This window comes from Lineus longissimus, chromosome 7 (genome assembly GCF_910592395.1).
Source record: "Lineus longissimus chromosome 7, tnLinLong1.2, whole genome shotgun sequence".
Lineage (NCBI taxonomy): Eukaryota > Metazoa > Nemertea > Pilidiophora > Heteronemertea > Lineidae > Lineus > Lineus longissimus.
Genome location: NC_088314.1, coordinates 13,316,063 through 13,337,403, shown reverse-complemented (window position 1 = coordinate 13,337,403; position 21,341 = coordinate 13,316,063). Strand labels below are relative to the sequence as shown.

The following is a 21,341-nucleotide window of genomic DNA, read 5'->3' as shown; positions in this document are numbered from 1 at the left end:
CTTTTGAAAACCTTAAATTTAAACTTAAATTTCCACTTTTTAAAATGCAAAACATGAACGAGTGATATTGCCACAAATTTTCTTAAGATTTTACCTCAAAAGTTGGGCTGCTACCACAATTCCTAAAACCACAACGGGCAAGCTCTGACCGCGGGATGTCATGTGAGATATGGCTGAGGGATTCAATATAAATTAGTCAGTTTTGAGCTAAAAGTGCTAATTCTCTCTTCGGGCAGTTGCCACATAGTAGCAACATTAATCTTTGTCTAATGACATCACAATAATGTCGAAAGTTTTAGTCTGTAGAGCACATACAAAAACCGACTTTTCGACTTTTTCAACTGTTTTTTCTCTCCTTTTTTTATTATTGGCAATACACATATAATCAAGACATACCATACATACACTTTAAAGGGTTAAAGTAAATGAATGATATTATTCTTAATATGAGTGATGATAACAAAGGACTCGGAGAGAAATTACTTATGACAACCAGATGGTCAACTGATCATGCTTAATTTGATCAAATTATCACTGATTACCCCCGCAAGACTGTAACATGCCATCTTGTGATGTTTAGATGACACAATTATAACATTTCCTCACCACTCTCTCCGTGGGAACAACTCCAACCCGACCCGGGGTTAAGTTCACCCAATCACGCCATCTAAGATGCACCAATACTCTACCATTCCAGATAATTAGGATGTGGCCCACAGGAGATGGGAGACTCTTGCTACGATGATGAAATAAATGCCTACGGTCGACCTATAAGTCATGGGGACTGGATTTTTGCTCGCTCATATGTAAAATAGAAAACGGATACCTTAGTCAAGGATGCAAGGTAAGCATTTTGAGTAAGGCTTATATCGGGTTCAATTATATTTTTCCTTTGTAACATGTCTGACATGTCTGAGGTCAAATACACAAATCCTGTTATTCAGCAAAGTGAAAATTCCTCAGAGGCTTTTCCCGATCTCGAAAACCATCTGGGTTTTTTCATTTTACCATTTAACCTCTACGGGGTGCATATTTGTCTTGACTGAAAACCTTTAAAGGTTTTTTAACAGCTCAAAACCTTTATTTTTAAGATTGTAAGGTCAAATAGAGGCATTTTCTGCTTCCTTCTTAACCATCAATACTGAGTCAACCGAAAGGAAAGACAATGACATTGGCATAAAAATATTATACGTGATACCATCAACTAGAATCTAGGAATTGTTTTGAAAAAAAAAATTTGCTGGTAGAAAGTCACCATGCTTTTTGCAATGAAAGAGGGGTGTCATTTCGTTATCTGGTCAAAAGCTATTTACACTATTATCTTGCCGATACAGCTATAAAGCAGGATCAAAAACATACGCTTTCTTTTTTTGCAGTATCTATAGGGCCGTTTAGACGCTTTCCAAAAAGACCGCATAAGACCGCATTCCGATCCAATCCGATCGAACCCCATTCCAGACCGGATGTGGTCTCATTTTAATGTACCCGTTTAGATGCTAACAGCAATGAGGACTGATGTGGGCTAATTTCTTTTGGTTACAACAATAATCCGCAGGATGTCGCGGTGGCGTCACCGATTTAGCGCCGCAATGCGGGTTATAATGGTACTAGGCAAGCTCGTTCTTATGGTAGCTGCTATCTAGCTTCCGCTGAATGGATTGATCGCTCCAAATATGTATGAGATCGAAAACAACCGTGTCCGTGAACTTATCCTTCACCATATTGGAATAATGAAAATAAGCCAAGAGAAAATACTATAAAACTGACAATCAAAACGACATTAATTCCCGCGAAAATACACGCGTTTATAATGAAAGGAAGTATTGCCGAAGTACCATATCCAATACGCATGCGTGTAGGTAAAAAAATTAGTCCAGATAAGACTGCATTAGGCCCGATCGCGTTTAGATGACCAAATTTGATCCGGATGCATCCGGATTAGCCCCGATGGAACCAGCAAAAGAGGTGGACCACTTGAAGACCCGATGGGACCACATGAGACCCGATCGGTTTGCGTTTACACCAGGGAAATTTAGACCCCATTCGGATTCGATCGGATCTCATCGGGCCTTTTTTCTGTCGTCTAAACGGCCCTATTATAGCTGCATGCATTTATATGATTTATACTATTTATCTTCATATGTGACCCTCCAGGGATAACCAGTCATGTGGTTGCAGTATGAAACAATCTTTGAATGGGTTGAGCTATTCTGATACACCAGATATCACTAGAAAGTCAGAGCCTGTGTAAATTATCCCCTTTGCAAGACACACTCTGCATCTACATGTTTGAAAAAAGGTTTTTTTACAACTTTTGAAAAATTTCTGATGGTTTTTTGCCGAACACAATTATGCAGCCTGTAGAGCTTTTTCAGCAGAGTGAAAACAATCTCAAAGACGATTTCAAGTTTGTCATTTTACAAAAAAACCTCAATTGACTTAGAGAATGTAGAATTGCTGGTGGCCATGTTGAATTAGTGACAGGGCTGAATATCCAAAGGAAAATTCCTCTGGCCCTGCTTCTATACCCAATAAGACACAATTTTTTTGGGAGCAACCAACCAAGTCATTTGTCAGAACCCAAATTGTTAGTAATTGTTAGCAATTGTTAATAATAACAAAAAAAACATGCCACCATCAGTAAAATGTTTGAGTTTGACCTCTGAGACCTTGAACATTTGAATATTAGGTCAAAATCTAAACTGATCTGACTTGCACAATGTAAAAGCATGTTACGATGAAGTGACGACATAAATTAGGCGATTAAACAATGAAGGTTTCTTGAGGTATGACTCATGTCCGCCAATAAACGAATTGTACGTTTGGGAGAATGAAAGACATGGTGCAAACACAACTTCAACAAACATGACAAACATAAAAGAATTTTTTTCGCTACCAAGGAAATGGCTTTTGAGTTACCTCATCGTAGAAGTACATGCCTCGCACTTTAGGAAGAGTACATATTTCCAACTTCTTCTATGTATGTCACCAGGGAAATGCAAATGGACAACACACGCAAATGGACAAGAGGGCAGGCCAAATCAGACTGAGTAAGGTTTTCTTTCAGCAAAAGGTATGATATCTGTCAAATCTGTTAGTCATTGTGTCTCAGGTCAAGAAATCTCAGCAGGCTCTGGAAAGGTAGGCAATTCAGGAAGGTGGACGCATAGATGCTTTACATATGACTATTACAAAACAAATTGTCGAGTTAACGTTTTTGAAATATTTCTCCTATATTGGATGAATTTTCTGCTATTGGAACTGTATATCCCTTTTGTTTGTACAGATATGTTGATTGAGGTGCTCCTGAGAGCCAAGAACATTAAAAAATTTGTGCATTTCTGGCACTCAAGGGTGAAAAGACAATTTTTGACTCTGGCAGTCAAAGAGTTAAAGGTGACCCAGAGAGAGAAACAATGGAAAACACAGTTTGGGCTAGCAACCTTCAATGCTCACCTCTAATTTCGTCTCATCTGTATCAACGGTTGTGATTAACATGAATAATGTAAAAGCATTTTTGAACTGATTCTTAAGGGAAGATGCCCGGATATTAGACTACATGTACATGTAATGCAGGTTCCTTATATGTAGTACCCCTACTGAAACAATCAAAGTTGTCTGATTTCTTGCTTAGAGATATCCAGCGTAATATCAAAATCTGAAGAAACTTTCCTGTATATTCGAGGTACATGTAGGACAATGAGAGATCAGCTTTGGTTGATCTCCCCAGTCTCACCTGTACCATCACTAATCATCTTTACAGCAAAGAGACAAATCAAAGCCTCTTCACTTCTTCTTTTCCTTCAGTGTTCGCTCTGTACTTGCAGATGTTTTTCTGCAGAGGTATTCCTCCACCAAAACGGGTGACCCTTTTTGCAAGCCACTATCGTTACGCACCAGTCAGGCTGATTGACCTAGTGACTCCATCTTCGACCAGAGGTGGAGTCAATTGCAAGCTACTCATGTTTTTCACTTGGTGAATGCCTTTTGTATGCGCTGGCGATAAGCTTTATGTCTCAATCAAAAGACGAAGCAAGTTAGGGAAGAGTGTCTTGCTCTAGAACACAAAAACAAATCAGCAGTAATTCTTCCCAGAGTCAAAGATAGGGTTGCCTGTGAACCTTTAATGCCATTGTCACGCATCAAGAAAGAATGGCACCTTTTACTTCTCACTTCTCAGTGTGCATTTCTTTCATTAACCCTTTGGCTCCCGAGGTCAATGTAATGCTATGTACCGAGATTTTTTACCAGTTTTATGGAAAATAACGTAAAAATACTTTAAAATATTGTAGCTCCTTCATTATGCATCATTGATTAATAAAACCATACATTTTTGTAAAGCTGATTACCTTGGCTATCAATTGGCGTTGTTTGTTGGTATCGACTGGGTATTAGTAATCAATTATCAATAATAATCAATATTTTTTGATTGATTTTGCTCTAATTGATTGATTTTTTTTATTTGAACAAGTAATTGATGCAGTTACAACCTGTAAATGATCAACGTAACTTGATTGATAACCTTTGGCTATTGTCTATTACTGATTAATCGAATAATACAACATAATATTAATTTATATGCTAATCAGTTCGTGTACTGTGACACTGCACAAGCCCCTATCAAACTGCAGCGCCCTCTGCAAACTATGAATGAAACTAAATATAGTCTTCTGCAGATCACCAGGGACACGAATACACTGTATAATAGTGTACAACTTGTAATGCGAGTTCTATACTAATGCATTAGTATAGGGACGATATAAAGTCCCTACAAGGTATACACGAGACAAAATATGGGGACGATATATCGTCCCCTCTAGGGAGGCAAGGGATTAAGTTGTTTCGAATTTCAGAAGTTGAAGAAAAAAATCATGCAGTGAACCTTTGTTGATATTGACAAAAACACCACTCGCGGTACTTTCGATGCACATGTTTTTCATTCATTTATATTGTCACATTTTGCCTCTGTTCTCCTATATCACAGCAATTAAGCATCATCTCATCAAGAAATTTTCAAGAAATCTATTTGCAAACAGTATCCATATCTTGACCAAATTTCAGCCAATAAGATTGATTCATATAGATTTTGAGATTTCAACTGGTACGTTATGCAAAATTTGCGATGTAGCCAAAATCGACTACACAGTAATTTACGTGCAGCAGTAAAAACATGCTCAGGAAGTGGCCAATTCCCACTATGTAGTCGAATTTCGATGTTTCCTGAAGTGATGTGCTCGCTGTTTTGCACCTGCTTTCATGCTAGTGTGGGCTAAGAGAGCAGCAAAACTTCTGTTTTTCATTTTCTCACTTCTTTCAATTTATGGTGCTCCATCCTAACTAGCTCCATCAACCCTGTGTGCTACACACATAAGCTTTGGGCTGATTTGGATGAACTGCAGAATCAACTGGAAATGTGTAAATTGATGTGGCAAAGCTTTGATGCATCAGCGAAGTATTTGCCCTTAAGTTGCAGGAATTACCTGAATGTGACCTGCAGGAAAGATTGCAAACTAACTTGAAATCTTCTCACAATGAACTAAATGTAGGCCCTGGATACCAAGGCAAGGCTTTAACCCTCAAGCAAATGTTGAGTCATCAGAAACCTCCATCATGGACAACTGGCAACCACAGGCGGAACGCCATACCCATCTCAGGAAAATGTGTGTTTTGACAAGAAAACTACCATTACGCGTATTCTAATGACCATTAGAGGAACAACCATTTATATCTTTTTGGTGATGCTTTGCAATTTTGAACAAAATCCAGTTCACAACGGAAGTAGAGATAAAAAAGTTCAAGTCCTCATAGGTTTAAAAATGATTCAAAATAATCTTTGTTTCATCTCAAAATGAGCTGAGACCCAAAGTGTTTATGAGGAAAATGTACAGGAGTGACAAACAAAGTATTAATGATTCCAACTCTTGTTCAAGTTTCACTTCAGAATCACCTAATCTCCAACAGAACCTTGTATCATAAGTACACAATGCCCACGGCAAATTGAACTGAAACCAAAGCTATTGCCTGGATTAGTGTGTGTGGCTTCAGCAAATTGAGCAGAGCCATCCCAATTGATCGGATTATGGCCGCATCTTTAGATCCGGCTTTCATAACATGTGCACTGCTTATTAAGATACCATTTGAGCGATTATGCCAGTTTTGATTCATGATGGAATAACTGTTTATCGTAGGATTGAACTTTTAGGTGGCAGTGATGCAGGGAGGAAAGGTGAGCAGAATTTCTTGCAGGGAAAATTTCTTGCGTTCAGTTCTACGTTGTGATATGATACCTAATCGTTTCGACCATTTTATGAGAAAAGGTTGTTTCCAAAGAAAGAATCAAGCTTTTTTGGTGTACTGTGAGTGTGCTTACTAACATGACCAACTAAAACCTAAGAGCAGCAAATGCTTTGGAGGAGGTAATTTGTGCACCTTACTTACGATGCCATTTGCAAGAAATGCTGTAGCCAGGCCAGAAATTGACCAAAAGAAGCCGAGGATAAGGATCAGAGCTAGTCATCCTTTCACTTCGCTCTTTCTAACAAGCGGTACCATCATCACTATCTTCTAAAATATAAACCAACATAGTACATAGAAATGCAGCATGACAGATTGTAATGTTGCAGTGCACTTGATTGCTTTAGATATCTATCAATCAATTACTGTTCATATTTCCCTACAGACAAACTTCAGGCTCCTGGCCTAGAACTCTCCTTAAAGTCACCAACTGGACAAGATAATTAAGGAGGACATACAGACCTAATGTAACATGTGACAATGTCCTCTTTGCAAAACTTTGTATCGACCATTTTGTTGTTTTTGATTTTGGTGATTGGCTTGTGTCTTAGGTTGGACGAAATGTTTGGGTGAGTTTACCGTTTAACCCTTTTTGGCTCACCGTAGGGGAGTCTATACAATACCAGTGCCTGGTGTCAATCATTGTCATCTGTATCCAGTTTCAAAAACAGTGGCACATTTCTTTACCACTGGGGTTATGAACTTGAATCTTTTTACACATGACTCCCAAGGTCAGGTGACCTCGGACACTGAATTTTGGTCTAATCTGATAATCGATTTGGCCACTAGGAGGCCAAAACTGAAAAAGTAGAAACTGCAATATGTCGCTTATTAGTGACTTGTTAGGCATGTTTCTTAACTGCAGAGACAATTGATCTCACAATGTCACATTTGATAAACATGCACGGTATTATACAGTCAGGTGATCCCAGAGATCAAAGTTCAATCTGATTCACAGCTTGGCCACCAGGGGCCAAATCTGAAAACCTTACAATGTGATTATTGTTTAATAAGTTGCACATTGCCATCAATCTGATATCATGGGTACATCTAACCAACATACGGTATTATATGTGACATGGGTTTTTGACTTGACCTACTTTTCAAGGTTATAGACTAGGCTAAATGGCATAAAATGTCTATTGGCTGTATATAATGTATCTATAGCATGTGTCTTAACCAGCATGAATTATCTACCAAACATCTGTATGGTGAGCACAATGGCTGCTGGCCTTTTCATTTTAAAATAGGGGTTTATCCAATGACAGAATAACTGTCTCTATTTCGCTTTTATTTCCCAGAATAACCCCTGATGGAATAATGGAGACTCAACAATGGTCATTATCAAGTTTCATATCGCTTAAACATGGTGAAAGGTGTGATTAACTGTTTTATAGAAAAATATAATGGAGGGGACTAACGGGTGCAACGCACTGTATGCATCTCCATCATCAGTTTCAGATCCTACCAAAGCTTAACTGTACTAATGGAAAATCAGTGTTTCCATTGATAACCATCTGTCACGGATTTAAGCAAGCATTTCAGAGTTTATTGTTTGTTCTGTTAAAGGCAAGACACCAATTTAATGCGATAATGGAATACCTGTGTCAGCAATTGTTAGTTAAATGGTTTTCCCATTGAATACCAACCTTTTTTTATCCCCTGTTAGCACATTTTGGGATTGCTTCGAATGAAACAAACAGAAAAATAATGCCAAAGCTTCAACTTGTTTTCTTCCTATGCATTTGTTCTTGTCAGCATTTGTTACGATTATCAACTAAATGAAAAGGCCAGGGGCCATTGTGCTCACCGGTATTTAGGTAACGACTTAATTGACAATGAATGTTTCTTGAGATATGACCGAGGCAGACTCTGAGGTACTATATTAGGGCCGTTTAGACGACGCGAAAAAATCCGGATGCGTCCCGAATCCGGATTAATTTTTCGTCGTGTAAACGCAAAAAGATCCGGATCAATGTGGTTGCATCCGGACTAAAAAGGTACCATCGCCTTGGGTGGTTTTAATCCGGATTCATCCAGATTCGATCCGAATGCGGTCTTTTCGCCTGTCGTCTAAACGGCCCTATTATCTGTATCCTAATCATAGGGCACTTCATATGTCATTGCAGTTAAGAAACATACCATAGTTAGGCCGCCAAACAGCAAAATCACGGCATTTGACCTCTATGACCTTGAAAAGTAGGTCAAATCAAAAACCTGTATAATATGTAATGTGTCCTTGCTGGGAGTACCAACCATAACAACTTTATCAAATACGAATCACTAATGAGCGAGATATCACACTTTCTAGGTTTTCACTTTTTGCCCCTGGTGTCCAAGTCGACAAACATGTGTAATTCTGTTCATCCACATGAAGTCAGGGCAACATTTGGCCGGCACATTTGCATGTCACACACTAAGCTTTGTCAACTTGCTGTTACCTGTCAATTAGCGACATCATGTAAAATTGGGATTTATTGGCTCCGCGTATTGCATACTATCATCGCGAATAAAAACATACTTTCTCCCGTGTTTTGTTTTCATTTGCAATTTAATGAATAAAGTTGTTATCACCTTTGCTAAATTGCAACCGAAAGTTCACACTTCATTTGTTGTACTGAAAGTAATTACCCCTAATTATCCCACCATCACCAAAAAAAGGTTCAATCACTGAATCAGCCAGGTTTGACACATGAGAAGATGAGTTTAATCAGTTCAAGTATGAGAAGTATTTTCAAGTTTTTTTCGTTGTAATATCGAGTGATATTTTATCAAATCAATCAATTTCTTAACATGAATCATGGAATCAGTCGTCTTTACAGTTCTCATCTTTCCACATTTTAGGATGCTCCAATGTGTGTGATGATAAACGCTGCCTGACTTTATGCAAATCACATGATTTTATTGTACTAAAGCGCATGTCGCATGTTATAATAATCAAGAAAGCTTTATGCCGAGGTGTAAATTGCCTGGTTAGAAAGGTGAATTTTGTCATTGGGACCGCCAAAGCCAGCGGTCATGGTCTGGGTACCAGGGTGGTCGTGTTATGGCAGACTCTGAGGTACTATATTAGGGCCGTTTAGACGACGCGAAAAAATCCGGATGCGTCCCGAATCCGGATTAATTTTTCGTCGTGTAAACGCAAAAAGATCCGGATCAATGTGGTTGCATCCGGACTAAAAAGGTACCATCGCCTTGGGTGGTTTTAATCCGGATTCATCCAGATTCGATCCGAATGCGGTCTTTTCGCCTGTCGTCTAAACGGCCCTATTATCTGTATCCTAATCATAGGGCACTTCATATGTCATTGCAGTTAAGAAACATACCATAGTTAGGCCGCCAAACAGCAAAATCACGGCATTTGACCTCTATGACCTTGAAAAGTAGGTCAAATCAAAAACCTGTATAATATGTAATGTGTCCTTGCTGGGAGTACCAACCATAACAACTTTATCAAATACGAATCACTAATGAGCGAGATATCACACTTTCTAGGTTTTCACTTTTTGCCCCTGGTGTCCAAGTCGACAAACAGATCAGACCGAAATTCAGTGTCAGAGGTAATCTGACCTAGGGAGTCTTGTGAACAAAGTTTCAAGCCCATAGCCCTAGCAGTTACGAAACGTGCCACAGTTACACTCAAACGGAAAATTTACGCCATTTGACCTCTGTGACCTTGAAAAGTAGATCAAATCAAATATGATATGTGATATATCCTTGCTAGGAGTACCTACCATAAGTATTTCATCAAAAACAAATCACTAATAAGTGAGATATCACACTATTTATGTTTTCCGTTTTGGCCCCTGGTGGCCAAGTCAAGAATCAGACCAGACCAAAATTCAGTGTAAAAGGTCATCTGACCTAGGGGGTCATGCATACAAAGTTTTGAGTCCATAGCCCTAGCGGTTAAGAAACCTGCCACTATTTTTGAAATAGTAGACGATGGACGATGACGACGACGATGACGACCAACGACAGACATTTGCGCTGTGAGCCAAAAAGTTGCGAGAGAATAATTTGCAAAATTTTGTTTGAGTTTTTGCGTTTCCTGTACATTTCTTAATTTACATTAAATTTAGACATCTGCACGATGGGACGGAATGCATGATTAGGTTTTCCCGCCAAAATTGCTGACCAAGTGTGTATGCTGCACGTCCATGTCACAATGCTGCCAGACTCAGATTATGTAAGCTCCAACTCCATGCGTCACAAGAACAGTTCGTCGATATTATGGGTTTATCAGATGTTTCATTCTGAGTTCCGACAATTTTTTTATATGTAATTCTGTTCATCCACATGAAGTCAGGGCAACATTTGGCCGGCACATTTGCATGTCACACACTAAGCTTTGTCAACTTGCTGTTACCTGTCAATTAGCGACATCATGTAAAATTGGGATTTATTGGCTCCGCGTATTGCATACTATCATCGCGAATAAAAACATACTTTCTCCCGTGTTTTGTTTTCATTTGCAATTTAATGAATAAAGTTGTTATCACCTTTGCTAAATTGCAACCGAAAGTTCACACTTCATTTGTTGTACTGAAAGTAATTACCCCTAATTATCCCACCATCACCAAAAAAAGGTTCAATCACTGAATCAGCCAGGTTTGACACATGAGAAGATGAGTTTAATCAGTTCAAGTATGAGAAGTATTTTCAAGTTTTTTTCGTTGTAATATCGAGTGATATTTTATCAAATCAATCAATTTCTTAACATGAATCATGGAATCAGTCGTCTTTACAGTTCTCATCTTTCCACATTTTAGGATGCTCCAATGTGTGTGATGATAAACGCTGCCTGACTTTATGCAAATCACATGATTTTATTGTACTAAAGCGCATGTCGCATGTTATAATAATCAAGAAAGCTTTATGCCGAGGTGTAAATTGCCTGGTTAGAAAGGTGAATTTTGTCATTGGGACCGCCAAAGCCAGCGGTCATGGTCTGGGTACCAGGGTGGTCGTGTTATGGCAGACTCTGAGGTACTATATTAGGGCCGTTTAGACGACGCGAAAAAATCCGGATGCGTCCCGAATCCGGATTAATTTTTCGTCGTGTAAACGCAAAAAGATCCGGATCAATGTGGTTGCATCCGGACTAAAAAGGTACCATCGCCTTGGGTGGTTTTAATCCGGATTCATCCAGATTCGATCCGAATGCGGTCTTTTCGCCTGTCGTCTAAACGGCCCTATTATCTGTATCCTAATCATAGGGCACTTCATATGTCATTGCAGTTAAGAAACATACCATAGTTAGGCCGCCAAACAGCAAAATCACGGCATTTGACCTCTATGACCTTGAAAAGTAGGTCAAATCAAAAACCTGTATAATATGTAATGTGTCCTTGCTGGGAGTACCAACCATAACAACTTTATCAAATACGAATCACTAATGAGCGAGATATCACACTTTCTAGGTTTTCACTTTTTGCCCCTGGTGTCCAAGTCGACAAACAGATCAGACCGAAATTCAGTGTCAGAGGTAATCTGACCTAGGGAGTCTTGTGAACAAAGTTTCAAGCCCATAGCCCTAGCAGTTACGAAACGTGCCACAGTTACACTCAAACGGAAAATTTACGCCATTTGACCTCTGTGACCTTGAAAAGTAGATCAAATCAAATATGATATGTGATATATCCTTGCTAGGAGTACCTACCATAAGTATTTCATCAAAAACAAATCACTAATAAGTGAGATATCACACTATTTATGTTTTCCGTTTTGGCCCCTGGTGGCCAAGTCAAGAATCAGACCAGACCAAAATTCAGTGTAAAAGGTCATCTGACCTAGGGGGTCATGCATACAAAGTTTTGAGTCCATAGCCCTAGCGGTTAAGAAACCTGCCACTATTTTTGAAATAGTAGACGATGGACGATGACGACGACGATGACGACCAACGACAGACATTTGCGCTGTGAGCCAAAAAGTTGCGAGAGAATAATTTGCAAAATTTTGTTTGAGTTTTTGCGTTTCCTGTACATTTCTTAATTTACATTAAATTTAGACATCTGCACGATGGGACGGAATGCATGATTAGGTTTTCCCGCCAAAATTGCTGACCAAGTGTGTATGCTGCACGTCCACGTCACAATGCTGCCAGACTCAGATTATGTAAGCTCCAACTCCATGCGTCACAAGAACAGTTCGTCGATATTATGGGTTTATCAGATGTTTCATTCTGAGTTCCGACAATTTTTTTATATGTAATTCTGTTCATCCACATGAAGTCAGGGCAACATTTGGCCGGCACATTTGCATGTCACACACTAAGCTTTGTCAACTTGCTGTTACCTGTCAATTAGCGACATCATGTAAAATTGGGATTTATTGGCTCCGCGTATTGCATACTATCATCGCGAATAAAAACATACTTTCTCCCGTGTTTTGTTTTCATTTGCAATTTAATGAATAAAGTTGTTATCACCTTTGCTAAATTGCAACCGAAAGTTCACACTTCATTTGTTGTACTGAAAGTAATTACCCCTAATTATCCCACCATCACCAAAAAAAGGTTCAATCACTGAATCAGCCAGGTTTGACACATGAGAAGATGAGTTTAATCAGTTCAAGTATGAGAAGTATTTTCAAGTTTTTTTCGTTGTAATATCGAGTGATATTTTATCAAATCAATCAATTTCTTAACATGAATCATGGAATCAGTCGTCTTTACAGTTCTCATCTTTCCACATTTTAGGATGCTCCAATGTGTGTGATGATAAACGCTGCCTGACTTTATGCAAATCACATGATTTTATTGTACTAAAGCGCATGTCGCATGTTATAATAATCAAGAAAGCTTTATGCCGAGGTGTAAATTGCCTGGTTAGAAAGGTGAATTTTGTCATTGGGACCGCCAAAGCCAGCGGTCATGGTCTGGGTACCAGGGTGGTCGTGTTACCAGGGGCAATGTAATGGTAATTAGAGAGGAAACCATTCAGGACCGGCGAATCTTGGTCGTCATAGCGAGGTGGTCGCATTATTGGAGTGGTCGCCGACGGGGGTTCCACTGTACATGAAAAAAGACAAACACAAACTAATTTGCCATAATGCCAGACTAACAGTATTCATCATGTTGGATTCAAATCAATTTTGACATGCTCCCTAAGCTATACTCTAACCTTTCTTGAGATGCTATCAGCACATTACTGGATTGTTTCCAAACGTTGTACTGCTTGGCTGGTAAAACTATTAGCCCAGAGTAAGCCTCTCAATGGATAAGAAGTCAGTTGTTACCTCTTTTAATTCAATGAAGGGGATAACTGCATCTTGGCACGCAAGGCTCTAAGATTACAGTGCCATCAGTGCTCTTCTTCAATAAAGTGTTGCCAGGCAATTGGAGATTTTGGACTCTGGGAGGCAGAATGGGATAACGCTGGTCTTTTTAAAGTGTTTTTTATGGATTTGCCTCTTATTTAGACATATTTTTGAATATGATTGAAACGGTGATGGATTTGAATCAAGACAAAATGGATCTATGAAATGAATGTGCGAAAATGAAGGTGAGGATACAAGAAGTTACTGTGATTGCAGCAGACTAAGGCTACTATCATTGGTATGGTTTCAAAAATTTCAAAAATTATGGATTGTTATCAGTGAAAGTAACGACACAATCATTTATGTCAAGAGTTATAAAATTTATTAATTTTTAGTTGAACACATTTGTTGCTCTGAAGGAGAGTAACTCGATGGGGAGGATGTCAGCATGCATGTCCCATTCAAATACAAATTACAGTAAACTGGAACTTGAATACTTTTGAACTAAAAGTCTGTAATTAGTGAGATTTGCAAAGCCTCATTATACACATTTTTTTTTTGAAAAACATAAAGATATGTGGACAGTGGATTTTGAGTACACTTCTAGACTTCTACAGAACAGGGCCTTTACACTTAGAGCTCTATTTTAAACATGTTAAAATACACCATTTTGTTATTAAACAAAAAAATACTACCGCCATCCATAGAAGGGCATTTGCACAAATGTTATGCTGCAAAAAAATTCTGTTCTACTATAGTCTATAGTACCCTGCTAACCATCCTTACATCTTAGCCACTGTCAGTACATTCTCAACCTAAATGAGAGTGACATCTTGACATACAACAAACAAGACTCCCAGCTCTCCAAGCTGCCCGTGTCATCACTGACTACAGCAGAACTGCAAGAATGGCACTTGGCAGGTTGAGAACTTAAAAGTCACCCAGGTTTGTTCACATCATTTGCCTTTCACTGAGTGCTGGCATTTGAACAGCTCTAGAACTTATAGGTTAGCTCTACTTTGTTGAGATGCTGCTGGCACATATGACTGGATAAATTCTTAAACATCAAAGCTGCTTGGCTTGAGTTAGTCCCTCAATCAAGGATAAAAGTACCATTACTTCTTTAGAGGGCACTCCCCGAGGTGACATGGAAAAGCAACTGTGACAGGTCCACAGTATAGTTATACAGAGGTAGTAATTTAGTTTAGTTGATTACTAACTCATTGTGTTATCTGTGCCCAGAAAGCAACATTACCACACTGTTGGAGGCCAATTCCTGGCTCCTCTCCAAACACTGTAGGGCCTTTAGATTCTTGCTGGAAGGCCCATTAGCTCCTGCTTAGCCAGGTTGTGGTTCGTTTTATTTCAATCAAGAAATATGGTAGCTAAGTCAGTGTACTTGCTAATGGGAAGTACATGTATCTCCAGCAGTTAAGTGTCTGCTTTTTTGAAGCGCTAACTCACTTTCTTAAGTTTACACTAAGTTCATAACATGCATGTTCTGCTCCAGATCATGGTTTCAAAGCAGGCAACAGATTGCAACACTTAACTGTGTAATCATTTGCCGGAAGTTTTAAACAAGGGAACAGGTTGTACATGTAACACTTTTAACTATGAGCTGTAGAGGTTTTAAACAAGGCAACAGGCTGTAACACTTTTAACTATGAGCTACAGAGGTTTTAAACAAGGCAACAGGCTGTAACACTTAACTATGAGCTACAGAGATTTTAAACTAAGCAACAGGCTGTAACACTCAACTATGAGCTACAGGGGTTTTAAACTAGGCAACAGGCTGTAACACTAAGCTATGAGCTACAGGGGTTTTAAACCAGGCAACAGGCTGTAGTGTAACACTCAACTATGAGCTACATAGGTTTTAAACTAGGCAACAGGCTGTAACACTTAACAATGAGGTACAAGGGTTTTAAACAAGGAAACAGGCTGTAACACTTAACTATGAGCTACAGAGGTTTTGAACAAGGCAACAGGCTGTAACACTCAACTATGAGCTACAGGGGTTTTAAACTAGGCAACAGGCTGTAACACTCAACTATGAGCTACAGGGGTTTTAAACTAGGCAACAGGCTGTAACACTCAACTATGAGCTACAGGGGTTTTAAACCAGGCAACAGGCTGTAGTGTAACACTCAACTATGAGCTACATAGGTTTTAAACTAGGCAACAGGCTGTACCACTCAACTATGAGCTACAGGGGTTTTAAATCAGGCAACAAGTTGTAACACTTAACTATGAGTTACAGAGGTTTTAAACCTGGCAACAGGCTGTAACACTCAACTATGAGCTGCAGAGGCTTTAAACCAGGCAACAGGCTGCAAAACGTGACTCTGTGATCATATACAGATCAAAGGCAACAGGCAACTGGCTACAACACTTAAACTGAGTGATCATAGAGGTTTCAGGGACAGGTTGTGACACTTAACGCTGTGGTCATAAATACAGAGGCTTCAAACCAGGCAAAAGGTTGTGACATTGAACTGTGTGACCTTTATTCACAGAGGTTTCAAACCAGGCAACAGCTCTTTCTAACAATCAACAGGTGTCAAACTGTAACACTTCGAAAATATTTTGAATTTCATTTTTAATCAGTTACAGAGGTTAACCTCAGCATAAGTGTTATCTTCTCTGTTGCTTCAACCACAGGTACTCCACTTGAACTCTCTTCACAGGTTCTGATACTAGTGATAGATCTGAATCATAAGCAATAGTCTACCAGCCTAACTTGGCGGCCACTACGCAGTGCTGGCTGTTACTAGGGTATGATGGTTTTGTCTAGTGGTGGAAATGAAAAGCGAAAGATTTTTGCGCAAATTTTCCCGTCATCTCATGCTGAAGGCTCTTATTGGAGAAAGGCCAAAGTAAAAACCTCTGTGGGCTGGGTGATAACAGATGCTGTGCACAGGGAGAGGAGTTAGTAATAAGGACTCTTTCAGCAGAACCATCAATTCCCTGTGGGTTTGTAACCAAACAACAACATGGAATTTAAATGAAAACCAAGGAAAATTTAGTGTCTGCTTCTTCACCTGAGCTGTTGAAGGAATATAAAGCCAAGCAATTAACAATACCTGCCTGCTGGCGACTTTTTTGTGGAAAAACAACCATCCATGCACGATTTGGGAATCAAAACATCGCCATTTTCTACTTTCAAAAAATGAAGTGCAGGGCTTTCCAACTTCTCCTGAGAGCAGGGGCCTTATTCATGAAGCCTTCGTAAAATTGTTACTAATAACAATTTACGTGGCTCGTAGTAAGACTTTAGTAACTGCCAAGTAAGACACTACGTCTTATTCACAAAGCATTATCATCGATTTATTACCGTATTACTTATTAAACCCTTCGTAGGGAAATATTATCAGGTACGCACTTGAGGTGATCTGTATAGAATTGTTACGTAATCCACTTGAGCTCACCTCATTGACTGTTTGTAATAGGGGCATCGAGTATTTATACAGTAATTGGACGTGCTTACCATCATTTGATGGATATTCGCCACCCTGACAACATCATGGAGAAAACCAATAAGAAGAGGAAGACCATTGTCCCACCACCCGAGGAAGGAAAGAAGACCGTTGTCCCACCACCCGAGGAAGGAAAGAGGAAACGGGGTGTGAATTTTTCCCCAAATGAAATTATAAAGTTAGTTGATCTCGTGGAATCGAAGTGGTCCGTGATCAGCAGCAAGTTTTCGGATGTCATTACGCTGAAGCGGAAGTCCGACACGTGAAAAGAAATAACCCTTAAGATCAACAGTGTGGCAAGCGTCCGGAGAACGACCGAAGCAGTTCACCATAAATGGCATGACCTGAAATCGAAGGCAAAACAGAAGGCTGCAAAAATCAATGTACTGACCAAGCGGACCGGGAACAAACCCCTTGGCGATGATGTGTCCGAGTTGACGCAACTCGAGCAAAGGATCGTAGGCCTAATCGGTGTCGAAATGATACAAGGAATCGCTACTGGTATGGACACAGAAGAGCTGGACCTACCTGAAGATGACATGAACCAGCAATACCCGTTTTCCCCGTCTGTCACAGAAGCCGATGATGACGAAATTTCTTATTTCGATCAGAATGCGTCACTCTCACTTCAAAAATCGAAGGTAGGTTGGTCGTCTGCGGGCGCTCCAGTTTCCTGCATTACATTTCGCCCGATTTGTCTACAGATTCAAAAGTGCCATCTTAGGCGCTTGGCTCTTGACGAGATATTTCATCCTTACATAGCATTCAATACTTAATTCTATCAAATGTATTTTCCAGAGAATTCGTAAGGTTACAGCAACCGTCACGCGCCCGAACGATAGCAGCTCAGAAGATGACACCCGATCCCCTTCACCGCCGCCAAGTCCTGTCAGACAACCCAAGAGCTGTCGTCCCACTGCTGGCTCTTCCAAGGCGTCTTCAACTGGTTTGTCTGTCGCAGCAAAGAAGTCATTACATACATTCCATACCGTTGAATTGCGGAAATCACCCGAGGTAAATAGGTTTTTGATTACTGGAGGCATAAGCAGTGATAAGGGAAGATCGCAACTTTCCAGGTGGCTGCACAACGATCTGTGCAATGCTTTTTCTCATTTGCTTGTGTCGTTATTAGGAAAGAAAACGTATCTCCTGACGTGCCCGTTTCAGTACTGGCCTTCTATATGAGAAGGAAGTAAATAACAACTAAAGACATACTAAGACCTCACTCATGTTTAATGGCTTTTTGCATTTAAGTCTATCAAATGTATTTTCCAGAGAATTCGTAAGGTTACAGCAACCATCACGCGCCCGAACGATAGCAGCTCAGAAGATGACACCCGATCCCCTTCACCGCCGCCAAGTCCTGCCCGACAACCCAAGAGCTGTCGTCCCACTGCTGGCTCTTCCAAGGCGTCTTCAACTGGTTTGTCTCTCGCAGATAAGAAGCTTTCACATGCCGTTGAACTAATTGATGTGGAGAAGGAACGGGTCAAAATCGAGAGCAAGCGACTTGACGTGGAAGAACAACGGCTTCATCTGGAAGAAACAAAGGTTCATCTCGCAAAAAAGGCAGTATGGCTATTGGAGGTACTAGTGGATGCTGTTACGGAAACCAGCGAATCCCAGAAAACTGGCTGAAAACCAAAGGAGTACAAGTCCAGGTCATCGGCATTCTCTGTACTTGAAAAAATGGCCAAAGGAGAGTGACCTACATATATCACGCAATTTTAAAGTGATGTTGTTGCTGTATAACTGCTACATTGTTTGTTAGATAGATAGTGAAGTAAGGAATAACTGATAAGATTGTGCTTTCATCAAAATCGTGTTGGTTGTTGGTATGAATTTATACCTTGATCACAGTACATTGTTCTGTACAAACATGATGTTTATTTGTTGATGAAAGAAGATCGTTGGAATTGTAGTTTGGCAGTCTCGCCAGTAATCAAATGCTCTACAACCTTACTGTTTATCGTTGTTGATTGTAACATGATGTTGAAAACGTCTCTTGTTACATGTACCACCATTTTGGTTGTACACATCAATTAAAATGTTTGGGTTAATTGGAAATAAAGTTCTGTTTTAAATACATACTACATATTCCTGAAATGCTGATCTATCAAGCGTGCCCTTTCCCCAACACCTCTTTCTTCGACATCGACATCGAGGATTGGTCTATTGTTGACGTCATCATCGGGATTATCCACATTGGCTGGTGGGTCGTTTGGGACAGGGAGGCCGTGGTTTTCACAGATGTTATGTAGCACAGATGTTGCAATGATCACCGAGCAACACTTCTCGGGGCTTAATCGAAGAGTTCCACCTGCAAAAAAGGCATCTTATTAAAGAAATGAGAATGGGGAAAGTCAGTCGAAATCGAAATGGAACTTGTACTGCAAAGCAGTCTATGCAGCAATGTTATGGGGTGAAATGCTGCAGCACTGTCTGAGAATGGCTATAATAGCCATTTGCAGACAGGTGCTGTCGGTGTCTAGAAACTGGCGATCTCTCCTGATTCACCAATAAGGACATAATTTACCTTCTTTGTGCAAGCACCTCCATCGGTTTTTCCATCTTCCAAAGGTTCGTTCAATGATGTTTCGTACTCGCCTGTGGTGAACGTTGTATTGTCTGTCCGCTGCATCTGCTGGGCGGGAGACTGGGGTCATGAGACAGGGTCTAAGTGGGTAGGCACTGTCACCGAGCAAGTATCCTCCATCATTCAGGCCGCGTTCCATCTTCACCTTTAAATTGCAGTTGGACCAGATAAACGCATCATGGGTGGCACCTGGCCATCGGGCTACTATATTTGAAAATTTCAAATCATAAGTACAAATCCCCTGCACATTAATGGCATGCCACTGTTTCCTGCACACGTATGCATTCTCGTTTACGGATGGACATTTGATCGGAATAAGGGATCCATCTACGCAGCCAATAACGTTCGGAATCCGATGGCGTTCTGTATAAAATCCTTCCTTCTGACGTACTTGCTCAGCAGCTGTTCGAGGAAATGTTATGAAATGTTTTGCTTTACCCTGCAAAGCAGTTGCAACTCTGGTAATAATCCTTGATATCGTAGGTTGACTCAAGCCATTTGACATGTCTCCATTGTCCAACTGCAAACTGCCAGTAGCAAAATATCTAAGCGCAACGCAAACTTGGAGAGTTGCTGGAACGGCGTGCGAGCGCAGCGTATACGGGGCAATGTCATCCTGCAACAGGTCGATAACTTCGAGAAGGACCGGCCGAGTCATCCGGTATCGTCTGTACAAATCTACGTCATCATAGACGTCAAGCGGTTGTAGACGATCTCTAAACACACGCTGCCGTCGTAAAGCCCGCCTTGCTTCCAAATTTTCCAACACAATCAACGCCGCAGCCATGCTCCTTGTGTAAAAATGTGTCCAACTATCTAAGCATGGACTGATAACACGCTAAGAAGCCCGAACACCTCACGTAACACTAGTAACGACTTGCGAAATAGATTGAAGTTACGGGTGCTTCGTGAATACCGCGTAATTCGCTAATAACGACCTAGTAATACGTAAGTGCTTACTAGGCCCTAAGAAGGCTTCATGAATAAGGCCCCTGGTTATTGCTGAAGGTCTCTGATCATGATGTAGAGATAATGCTGCAAAAAAACGTGCGAAGACCCCGAAATCACTTTATGGGATTGATTGAAGACATTGACTTGTTTATACTCATTTGCCATGTGTTTGTTGGTTAGAATGTGATTTGGGAGTCAAAAACAAAAACAACAAATTTTAAGAAAAGACTATTTTTTGCAACAGGCTGCTGATCCCAGCAGTCTGTCGGCCCCTGGGCCAGCCTGTCGGTTTTCTGGTGCCTCCTGGTTCAGCATGTCGCCCCAACAACCTGCTTATAGTAGTTGGCAAGCCCTGGAAGTGTCACTGCCCTTGTTTAAAAAAGCCCTATCTGATTAAAGCCAAATTTGTGACAAGTCGCTCACATTTGACACAAACAACATTTCCAAGTGATAGCCAGCACATGTCGATAGCCCACTGACCCAACCATCTTAAGAATTTTAGAATTGTCTCAAGTACCCAAAACAAAAAGTTCTTATTATTTCCTAATAAATATGTATATGTAGCAACAAATATTGTTTTAATCTAACCAAAAATAAAGAGTATAATGTAAGTAATTATCAAGTTTACATGTGGTCCTGCATTTATGAGAAATTTGTGACGTTCATAAGGAAACACAACTGCACTGCATTTAGTTTTCTGAATGTACTATTGGGAGCAGCCAGCCTTAAGCTTTTAGCTCCCTTTATAATTAATGCATAGCCTA

The 21,341-nt window shown here is 40.1% G+C and overlaps 2 protein-coding genes and 1 long non-coding RNA gene across 6 annotated transcripts in view; 1 reads left to right on the top strand and 2 right to left on the bottom strand.

The window, feature by feature from the left end:
* The window catches only part of LOC135490672 (mitochondrial inner membrane protease subunit 2-like), a 193,673-nt gene that overhangs the window by 154,343 nt on the left and 17,989 nt on the right, over positions 1-21,341 (bottom strand). The window lies entirely within an intron of this gene.
* LOC135490669 (leucine-rich repeat neuronal protein 1-like) overlaps positions 1-21,341 on the top strand; it is a 153,188-nt gene that overhangs the window by 122,815 nt on the left and 9,032 nt on the right. Inside the window, exon 1 of one of the 3 annotated variants that reach the window (XM_064775995.1) lies at positions 699-844. The exons of 1 other annotated variant lie outside the window; for it this stretch is intronic. The gene's annotated coding sequence lies outside the window, so the exon portion shown is untranslated. Of the gene's footprint in view, positions 1-698; positions 845-13,778; positions 13,853-21,341 lie in introns of those variants that run through there. One more of the 3 variants, XM_064775998.1, reaches the window with a different exon arrangement.
* LOC135490676 (uncharacterized) lies at positions 18,027-20,007 on the bottom strand. Its single transcript, XR_010447755.1, has 3 exons — positions 19,567-20,007; positions 19,122-19,350; positions 18,027-18,566 (listed from the first exon to the last, which is right to left on the bottom strand). It is a non-coding gene; the product is annotated as an uncharacterized LOC135490676 (long non-coding RNA).